The 13,193-nt window shown below is 31.6% G+C and overlaps 1 protein-coding gene across 1 annotated transcript in view; it reads left to right on the top strand.

Moving 5' to 3' along the window:
* LOC121561532 overlaps positions 1-13,193 on the top strand; it is a 152,114-nt gene that overhangs the window by 78,776 nt on the left and 60,145 nt on the right. The window lies entirely within an intron of this gene.

The following is a 13,193-nucleotide window of genomic DNA, read 5'->3' as shown; positions in this document are numbered from 1 at the left end:
ACTACCAACTCTTTATTACACAACTACCAACTCTTTATTACACAACTACCAACACTTTATTACACAACTACCAACTTTTTATTACACAACTACCAACTCTTTATTACACAACTACCAACTCTTTATTACACAACTACCAACTCTTTATTACACAACTACCAACACTTTTATTACACAACTACCAACTCTTTATTACACAACTACTAACTTTTATTACACAACTACCAACACTTTATTACACAACTACCAACTCTTTATTACACAACTACCAACTCTTTATTACACAACTACCAACACTTTATTACACAACTACCAACTCTTTATTACACAACTACCAACTCTTTATTACACAACTACCAACACTTTATTACACAACTACCAACTCTTTATTACACAACTACCAACTCTTTATTACACAACTACCAACTACTTTATTACACAACTACCAACTCTTTATTACACAACTACCAACTCTTTATTACACAACTACCAACTCTTTATTACACAACTACCAACTCTTTATTACACAACTACCAACTCTTTATTACACAACTACCAACTTTTTATTACACAACTACCAACCCTTTTATTACACAACTACCAACTCTTTATTACACAACTACCAACTCTTTATTACACAACTACCAACTCTTTATTACACAACTACCAACTCTTTATTACACAACTACCAACTCTTTATTACATAACTACCAACTTTTATTACACAACTCACCAACTCTTTATTACACAACTACCAACTCTTTATTACACAACTACCAACTCTTTATTACACAACACCAACTCTTTATTACACAACTACCAACTCTTTATTACACAACTACCAACTCTTTATTACACAACTACCAACTCTTTATTACACAACTACCAACTCTTTATTACACAACTACTAACTTTTATTACACAACTACCAACTCTTTATTACATAACTACCAACTCTTTATTACACAACTACCAACTCTTTATTACACAACTACCAACTCTTTATTACACAACTACCAACTCTTTATTACACAACTACCAACTTTTTATTACACAACTACCAACTCTTTATTACACAACTACCAACTCTTTATTACACAACTACCAACTTTTTATTACACAACTACCAACTCTTTATTACACAACTACCAACTCTTTATTACACAACTACCAACACTTTTATTACACAACTACCAACTTTTATTACACAACTACCAACTCTTTATTACACAACTACCAACTCTTTATTACACAACTACCAACTCTTTATTACACAACTACCAACTCTTTATTACACAACTACCAACTCTTTTATTACACAACTACCAACTCTTTATTACACAACACCAACTCTTTATTACACAACTACCAACTCTTTATTACACAACTACCAACTCTTTATTACATAACTACCAACTCTTTATTACACAACTACCAACTCTTTATTACACAACTACCAACTCTTTATTACACAACTACCAACTCTTTATTACACAACTACCAACTCTTTATTACACAACTACCAACTCTTTATTACACAACTACCAACTCTTTATTACACAACTACCAACTCTTTATTACACAACTACCAACTCTTTATTACACAACTACCAACTCTTTATTACACAACTACCAACTCTTTATTACACAACTACCAACTCTTTATTACACAACTACCAACTCTTTATTACACAACCACCAACTCTTTATTACACAACTACCAACTCTTTATTACACAACTACCAACTCTTTATTACACAACTACCAACTCTTTATTACACAACTACCAATCATTACACAACTACCAACTCTTATTACACAAACTACCAACTCTTTATTACACAACTACCAACTCTTTATTACACAACTACCAACTCTTTATTACACAACTACCAACTCTTTATTACACAACTACCAACTCTTTTATTACACAACTACTAACTTTTATTACACAACTACCAACTCTTTATTACACAACTACCAACTTTTATTACACAACTACCACTCTTTTATTACACAACTACCAACTCTTTATTACACAACTACCAACTCTTTATTACACAACTACCAACTCTTTATTACACAACTACCAACTCTTTATTACACAACTACCAACTCTTTATTACACAACTACCAACTCTTTATTACACAACTACCAACTCTTTATTACACAACTACCAACTCTTTTATTACACAACTACCAACTCTTTATTACACAACTACCAACTCTTTATTACACAACTACCAACTCTTTATTACACAACTACCAACTCTTTATTACACAACTACCAACTCTTTATTACACAACTACCAACTCTTTATTACACAACTACCAACTCTTTATTACACAACTACCAACCTTTATTACACAACTACCAACTCTTTATTACACAACTACCAACTCTTTATTACACAACTACCAACTCTTTATTACACAACTACCAACTCTTTTATTACACAACTACCAACTCTTTATTACACAACTACCAACACTTTATTACACAACTACCAACTCTTTATTACACAACTACCAACTCTTTATTACACAACTACCAACACTTTATTACACAACTACCAACTCTTTATTACACAACTACCAACTCTTTATTACACAACTACCAACACTTTATTACACAACTACCAACTCTTTATTACACAACTACCAACTCTTTATTACACAACTACCAACACTTTATTACACAACTACCAACTCTTTATTACACAACTACCAACTCTTTATTACACAACTACCAACTCTTTATTACACAACTACCAACTCTTTATTACACAACTACCAACTCTTTATTACACAACTACCAACTCTTTATTACACAACTACCAACTCTTATTACACAACTACCAACTCTTTATTACACAACTACCAACTCTTTATTACACAACTACCAACTCTTTATTACACAACTACCAACTCTTTATTACACAACTACCAACTCTTTATTACACAACTACCAACTCTTTATTACACAACTACCAACTCTTTATTACACAACTACCAACTCTTTATTACACAACTACCAACTCTTTATTACACAACTACCAACTCTTTATTACATAACTACCAACTCTTTATTACACAACTACCAACTCTTTATTACACAACTACCAACTCTTTATTACACAACTACCAACTCTTTATTACACAACTACCAACTTTTTATTACACAACTACCAACTCTTTATTACACAACTACCAACTTTTATTACACAACTACCAACTCTTTATTACACAACTACCAACCCTTATTACACAACTACCAACTCTTTATTACACAACTACCAACTCTTTATTACACAACTACCAACTCTTTATTACACAACTACCAACTCTTTATTACACAACTACCAACTCTTTATTACACAACTACCAACTCTTTATTACACAACTACCAACTCTTTATACACAACTACCAACTCTTTATTACACAACTACCAACTCTTTATTACACAACTACCAACTCTTTATTACACAACTACCAACTCTTTATTACACAACTACCAACTCTTTATTACACAACTACCAACTCTTTATTACACAACTACCAACTCTTTATTACACAACTACCAACTCTTTATTACATAACTACCAACTCTTTATTACACAACTACCAACTCTTTATTACACAACTACCAACTCTTTATTACACAACTACCAACTCTTTTATTACACAACTACCAACTCTTTATTACACAACTACCAACTCTTTATTACACAACTACCAACTCTTTATTACACAACTACCAACTCTTTATTACACAACTACCAACTCTTTATTACACAACTACCAACTCTTTATTACACAACTACCAACTCTTTATTACACAACTACTAACTCTTTATTACACAACTACCAACACTTTATTACACAACTACCAACTCTTTATTACACAACTACCAACTCTTTATTACACAACTACCAACTCTTTATTACACAACTACCAACTCTTTATTACACAACTACCAACTCTTTATTACACAACTACCAACTCTTTATTACACAACTACCAACTCTTTATTACACAACTACCAACTCTTTATTACACAACTACCAACTCTTTATTACACAACTACCAACTCTTTATTACACAACTACCAACTCTTTATTACACAACTACCAACTCTTTATTACACAACTACCAACTCTTTATTACACAACTACCAACTCTTTATTACACAACTACCAACTCTTTATTACACAACTACTAACTCTTTATTACACAACTACCAACTCTTATTACACAACTACCAACTCTTTATTACACAACCACCAACTCTTTATTACACAACTACCAACACTTTATTACACAACTACCAACTCTTTATTACACAACTACCAACTCTTTATTACACAACTACCAACACTTTATTACACAACTACCAACTCTTTATTACACAACTACCAACTCTTTATTACACAACTACCAACACTTTATTACACAACTACCAACTCTTTATTACACAACTACCAACTCTTTATTACACAACTACCAACTCTTTATTACACAACTACCAACTCTTTATTACACAACTACCAACTCTTTATTACACAACTACCAACTCTTTATTACACAACTACCAACTCTTTTTATTACACAACTACCAACTCTTTATTACACAACTACCAACTTTTATTACACAACTACCAACTCTTTATTACACAACTACCAACTCTTTATTACACAACTACCAACTTTTATTACACAACTACCAACTCTTTATTACACAACTACCAACTCTTAATACACAACTACAACTCTTTATTACACAACTACCAACTCTTTATTACACAACTACCAACTCTTTATTACACAACTACCAACTCTTTATTACACAACTACCAACTCTTTATTACACAACTACCAACTCTTTATTACACAACTACCAACTCTTTATTACATAACTACCAACTCTTTATTACATAACTACCAACTCTTTATTACACAACTACCAACTCTTTATTACACAACTACCAACTCTTTATTACACAACTACCAACTCTTTATTACACAACTACCAACTCTTTATTACACAACTACCAACTCTTTATTACACAACTACCAACTCTTTATTACACAACTACCAACTCTTTATTACACAACTACCAACTCTTTATTACACAACTACCAACTCTTTATTACACAACTACCAACTCTTTTATTACACAACTACCAACTCTTTATTACACAACTACCAACTCTTTATTACACAACTACCAACTCTTTATTACACAACTACCAACTCTTTATTACACAACTACCAACTCTTTATTACACAACTACCAACTCTTTATTACACAACTACCAACTCTTTATTACACAACTACCAACTCTTTATTACACAACTACCAACTCTTTATTACACAACTACCAACTCTTTATTACACAACTACCAACTCTTTATTACACAACTACCAACTCTTTATTACACAACTACCAACTCTTTATTACACAACTACCAACTCTTTATTACACAACTACCAACTCTTTATTACACAACTACCAACTCTTTATTACACAACTACCAACTCTTTATTACACAACTACCAACTCTTTATTACACAACTACCAACTCTTTATTACACAACTACCAACTCTTTATTACACAACTACCAACTTATTACACAACTACCAACTTTTATTACACAACTACCAACTCTTTATTACACAACTACCAACTCTTTATTACACAACTACCAACTCTTTATTACACAACTACCAACTTTTATTACACAACTACCAACACTTTATTACACAACTACCAACTCTTTATTACACAACTACCAACTTTTATTACACAACTACCAACTCTTTATTACACAACTACCAACTTTTATTACACAACTACCAACTCTTTATTACACAACCACTAACTCTTTATTACACAACTACCAACTTTTTATTACACAACTACCAACACTTTTATTACACAACTACCAACTCTTTATTACACAACTACCAACTCTTTATTACACAACTACCAACACTTTATTACACAACTACCAACTCTTTATTACACAACTACCAACTCTTTATTACACAACTACCAACACTTTATTACACAACTACCAACTCTTTATTACACAACTACCAACTCTTTATTACACAACTACCAACTCTTTATTACACAACTACCAACTCTTTATTACACAACTACCAACTCTTTATTACACAACTACCAACTCTTTATTACACAGCTACCAACTCTTTATTACACAACTACCAACTCTTTATTACACAACTACCAACTCTTTATTACACAACTACCAACTCTTTATTACACAACTACCAACTCTTTATTACACAACTACCAACTCTTTATTACACAACTACCAACTCTTTATTACACAACTACCAACTCTTTATTACACAACTACCAACTCTTTATTACACAACTACCAACTCTTTATTACACAACTACCAACTCTTTATTACACAACTACCAACTCTTTATTACACAACTACCAACTCTTTATTACATAACTACCAACTCTTTATTACACAACTACCAACTCTTTATTACACAACTACCAACTCTTTATTACACAACTACCAACTCTTTATTACACAACTACCAACTCTTTATTACACAACTACCAACTCTTTATTACACAACTACCAACTCCTTATTACACAACTACCAACTCTTTATTACACAACTACCAACTCTTTATTACACAACTACCAACTCTTTATTACACAACTACCAACTCTTTATTACATAACTACCAACTCTTTATTACACAACTACCAACTCTTTATTACACAACTACCAACTCTTTATTACACAACTACCAACTCTTTATTACACAACTACCAACTCTTTATTACACAACTACCAACTCTTTATTACACAACTACCAACTCTTTATTACACAACTACCAACTCTTTATTACACAACTACCAACTCTTTATTACACAACTACCAACTCTTTATTACACAACTACCAACTCTTTATTACACAACTACCAACTCTTTATTACACAACTACCAACTCTTTATTACACAACTACCAACTCTTTATTACACAACTACCAACTCTTTATTACATAACTACCAACTCTTTATTACACAACTACCAACTCTTTATTACACAACTACCCATCATTTTATTACACAACTACCAACTCTTTATTACACAACTACCAACTCTTTATTACACAACTACCAACTCTTTATTACATAACTACCAACTCTTTATTACACAACTACCAACTCTTTATTACACAACTACCCATCATTTACTACACAACTACCAACTCTTTATTACACAACTACCAACTCTTTATTACACAACTACCAACTCTTTATTACACAACTACCAACTCTTTATTACATAACTACCAACTCTTTATTACACAACTACCAACTCTTTATTACACAACTACCAACTCTTTATTACACAACTACCAACACTTTATTACACAACTACCAACTCTTTATTACACAACTACCAACTCTTTATTACACAACTACCAACTCTTTATTACACAACTACCAACTCTTTATTACATAACTACCAACTCTTTATTACACAACTACCAACTCTTTATTACACAACTACCCAACTCATTTATTACACAACTACCAACTCTTTATTACACAACTACCAACTCTTTATTACACAACTACCAACTCTTTATTACACAACTACCAACTCTTTATTACACAACTACCAACTCTTTATTACACAACTACCAACTCTTTATTACACAACTACCAACTCTTTATTACACAACTACCAACTCTTTATTACACAACTACCAACTCTTTATTACACAACTACCAACTCTTTATTACACAACTACCAACTCTTTTATTACACAACTACCAACTCTTTATTACACAACTACCAACTCTTTATTACACAACTACCAACTCTTTATTACACAACTACCAACTCTTTATTACACAACTACCAACTCTTTATTACACAACTACCAACTCTTTATTACACAACTACCAACTCTTTATTACATAACTACCAACTCTTTATTACACAACTACCAACTCTTTATTACACAACTACCAACTCTTTATTACACAACTACCAACTCTTTATTACACAACTACCAACTCTTTATTACACAACTACCAACTCTTTATTACACAACTACCCACTCTTTATTACACAACTACCAACTCTTTATTACACAACTACCAACTCTTTATTACACAACTACCAACTCTTTATTACACAACTACCAACTCTTTATTACACAACTACCAACTCTTTATTACACAACTACCAACTCTTTATTACACAACTACCAACTCTTTATTACACAACTACCAACTCTTTATTACACAACTACCAACTCTTTATTACACAACTACCAACTCTTTATTACACAACTACCAACTCTTTATTACACAACTACCAACTCTTTATTACACAACTACCAACTCTTTATTACACAACTACCAACTCTTTATTACACAACTACCAACTCTTTATTACATAACTACCAACTCTTTATTACACAACTACCAACTCTTTATTACACAACTACCAACTCTTTATTACACAACTACCAACTCTTTATTACACAACTACCAACTCTTTATTACACAACTACCAACTCTTTATTACACAACTACCAACTCTTTATTACACAACTACCAACTCTTTATTACACAACTACCAACTCTTTATTACACAACTACCAACTCTTTATTACACAACTACCCATCATTTATTACACAACTACCAACTCTTTATTACACAACTACCAACTCTTTATTACACAACTACCAACTCTTTATTACACAACTACCAACTCTTTATTACACAACTACCAACTCTTTATTACACAACTACCCATCATTTATTACACAACTACCAACTCTTTATTACACAACTACCAACTCTTTATTACACAACTACCAACTCTTTATTACACAACTACCAACTCTTTATTACACAACTACCAACTCTTTATTACACAACTACCAACTCTTTATTACACAACTACCAACTCTTTATTACACAACTACCAACTCTTTATTACACAACTACCAACTCTTTATTACACAACTACCAACTCTTTATTACACAACTACCAACTCTTTATTACACAACTACCAACTCTTTATTACACAACTACCAACTCTTTATTACACAACTACCCACTCATTTATTACACAACTACCAACTCTTTATTACACAACTACCAACTCTTTATTACACAACTACCAACTCTTTATTACACAACTACCAACTCTTTATTACACAACTACCCATCATTTATTACACAACTACCAACTCTTTATTACACAACTACCAACTCTTTATTACACAACTACCAACTCTTTATTACATAACTACCAACTCTTTATTACACAACTACCAACTCTTTATTACACAACTACCAACTCTTTATTACACAACTACCAACTCTTTATTACACAACTACCAACTCTTTATTACACAACTACCAACTCTTTATTACACAACTACCAACTCTTTATTACACAACTACCAACTCTTTATTACACAACTACCAACTCTTTATTACACAACTACCAACTCTTTATTACACAACTACCAACTCTTTATTACACAACTACCAACTCTTTATTACACAACTACCAACTCTTTATTACACAACTACCAACTCTTTATTACACAACTACCAACTCTTTATTACACAACTACCAACTCTTTATTACACAACTACCAACTCTTTTATTACACAACTACCAACTCTTTATTACACAACTACCAACTCTTTATTACACAACTACCAACTCTTTATTACACAACTACCAACTCTTTATTACACAACTACCAACTCTTTATTACACAACTACCAACTCTTTATTACACAACTACCAACTCTTTATTACACAACTACCAACTCTTTATTACACAACTACCAACTCTTTATTACACAACTACCAACTCTTTATTACACAACTACCAACTCTTTATTACACAACTACTAACTCTTTATTACACAACTACCAACTCTTTATTACACAACTACCAACTCTTTATTACACAACTACCAACTCTTTATTACACAACTACCAACTCTTTATTACACAACTACCAACTCTTTATTACACAACTACCAACTCTTTATTACACAACTACCAACTCTTTATTACACAACTACCAACTCTTTATTACACAACTACCAACTCTTTATTACACAACTACCAACTCTTTATTACACAACTACCAACTCTTTATTACACAACTACCAACTCTTTATTACACAACTACCAACTCTTTATTACACAACTACCAACTCTTTATTACACAACTACCAACTCTTTATTACACAACTACCAACTCTTTATTACACAACTACCAACTCTTTATTACATAACTACCAACTCTTTATTACACAACTACCAACTCTTTATTACACAACTACCCATCCTTTATTACACAACTACCAACTCTTTATTACACAACTACCAACTCTTTATTACACAACTACCAACTCTTTATTACACAGCTACCAACTCTTTATTACACAACTACCAACTCTTTATTACACAACTACCCACTCATTTATTACACAACTACCAACTCTTTATTACACAACTACCAACTCTTTATTACACAACTACCAACTCTTTATTACACAACTACCAACTCTTTATTACATAACTACCAACTCTTTATTACACAACTACCAACTCTTTATTACACAACTACCAACTCTTTATTACACAACTACCAACACTTTATTACACAACTACCAACTCTTTATTACACAACTACCAACTCTTTATTACACAACTACCAACTCTTTATTACACAACTACCAACTCTTTATTACATAACTACCAACTCTTTATTACACAACTACCAACTCTTTATTACACAACTACCCATCATTTATTACACAACTACCAACTCTTTATTACACAACTACCAACTCTTTATTACACAACTACCAACTCTTTATTACATAACTACCAACTCTTTATTACACAACTACCAACTCTTTATTACACAACTACCCATCATTTATTACACAACTACCAACTCTTTATTACACAACTACCAACTCTTTATTACACAACTACCAACTCTTTATTACACAACTACCAACTCTTTATTACACAACTACCAACTCTTTATTACACAACTACCAACTCTTTATTACACAACTACCAACTCTTTATTACACAACTACCAACACTTTATTACACAACTACCAACTCTTTATTACACAACTACCAACTCTTTATTACACAACTACCAACTCTTTATTACACAACTACCAACTCTTTATTACACAACTACCAACTCTTTATTACACAACTACCCATCATTTATTACACAACTACCAACTCTTTATTACACAACTACCAACTCTTTATTACACAACTACCAACTCTTTATTACATAACTACCAACTCTTTATTACACAACTACCCATCATTTATTACACAACTACCAACTCTTTATTACACAACTACCAACTCTTTATTACACAACTACCAACTCTTTATTACACAACTACCAACTCTTTATTACATAACTACCAACTCTTTATTACACAACTACCAACTCTTTATTACACAACTACCAACTCTTTATTACACAACTACCAACTCTTTATTACACAACTACCAACTCTTTATTACACAACTACCAACTCTTTATTACACAACTACCAACTCTTTATTACACAACTACCAACTCTTTATTACACAACTACCAACTCTTTATTACACAACTACCAACTCTTTATTACACAACTACCAACTCTTTATTACACAACTACCAACTCTTTATTACACAACTACCAACTCTTTATTACACAACTACCAACTCTTTATTACACAACTACCAACTCTTTATTACACAACTACCAACTCTTTATTACACAACTACCAACTCTTTATTACACAACTACCAACTCTTTATTACACAACTACCAACTCTTTATTACACAACTACCAACTCTTTATTACACAACTACCAACTCTTTATTACACAACTACCAACTCTTTATTACACAACTACCAACTCTTTATTACACAACTACCAACTCTTTATTACACAACTACCAACTCTTTATTACACAACTACCAACTCTTTATTACACAACTACCAACTCTTTATTACACAACTACCAACTCTTTATTACACAACTACCAACTCTTTATTACACAACTACCAACTCTTTATTACACAACTACCAACTCTTTATTACACAACTACCAACTCTTTATTACACAACTACCAACTCTTTATTACACAACTACCAACTCTTTATTACACAACTACCAACTCTTTATTACACAACTACCAACTCTTTATTACACAACTACCAACTCTTTATTACACAACTACCAACTCTTTATTACACAACTACCAACTCTTTATTACACAACTACCAACTCTTTATTACACAACTACCAACTCTTTATTACACAACTACCAACTCTTTATTACACAACTACCAACTCTTTATTACACAACTACCAACTCTTTATTACACAACTACCAACTCTTTATTACACAACTACCAACTCTTTTATTACACAACTACCAACTCTTTATTACACAACTACCAACTCTTTATTACACAACTACCAACTCTTTATTACACAACTACCAACTCTTTATTACACAACTACCAACTCTTTATTACACAACTACCAACTCTTTATTACACAACTACCAACTCTTTATTACACAACTACCAACTCTTTATTACACAACTACCAACTCTTTATTACACAACTACCAACTCTTTATTACACAACTACCAACTCTTTATTACACAACTACCAACTCTTTATTACACAACTACCAACTCTTTATTACACAACTACCAACTCTTTATTACACAACTACCAACTCTTTATTACACAACTACCAACTCTTTATTACACAACTACCAACTCTTTATTACACAACTACCAACTCTTTATTACACAACTACCAACTCTTTATTACACAACTACCAACTCTTTATTACACAACTACCAACTCTTTATTACACAACTACCAACTCTTTATTACACAACTACCAACTCTTTATTACACAACTACCAACTCTTTATTACACAACTACCAACTCTTTATTACACAACTACCAACTCTTTATTACATAACTACCAACTCTTTATTACACAACTACCAACTCTTTATTACACAACTACCAACTCTTTATTACACAACTACCAACTCTTTATTACACA

Source organism: Coregonus clupeaformis, unplaced genomic scaffold (assembly GCF_020615455.1).
Source record: "Coregonus clupeaformis isolate EN_2021a unplaced genomic scaffold, ASM2061545v1 scaf0171, whole genome shotgun sequence".
Taxonomy (NCBI): domain Eukaryota; kingdom Metazoa; phylum Chordata; class Actinopteri; order Salmoniformes; family Salmonidae; genus Coregonus; species Coregonus clupeaformis.
This window is presented reverse-complemented; position numbering and strand designations above follow the sequence as displayed.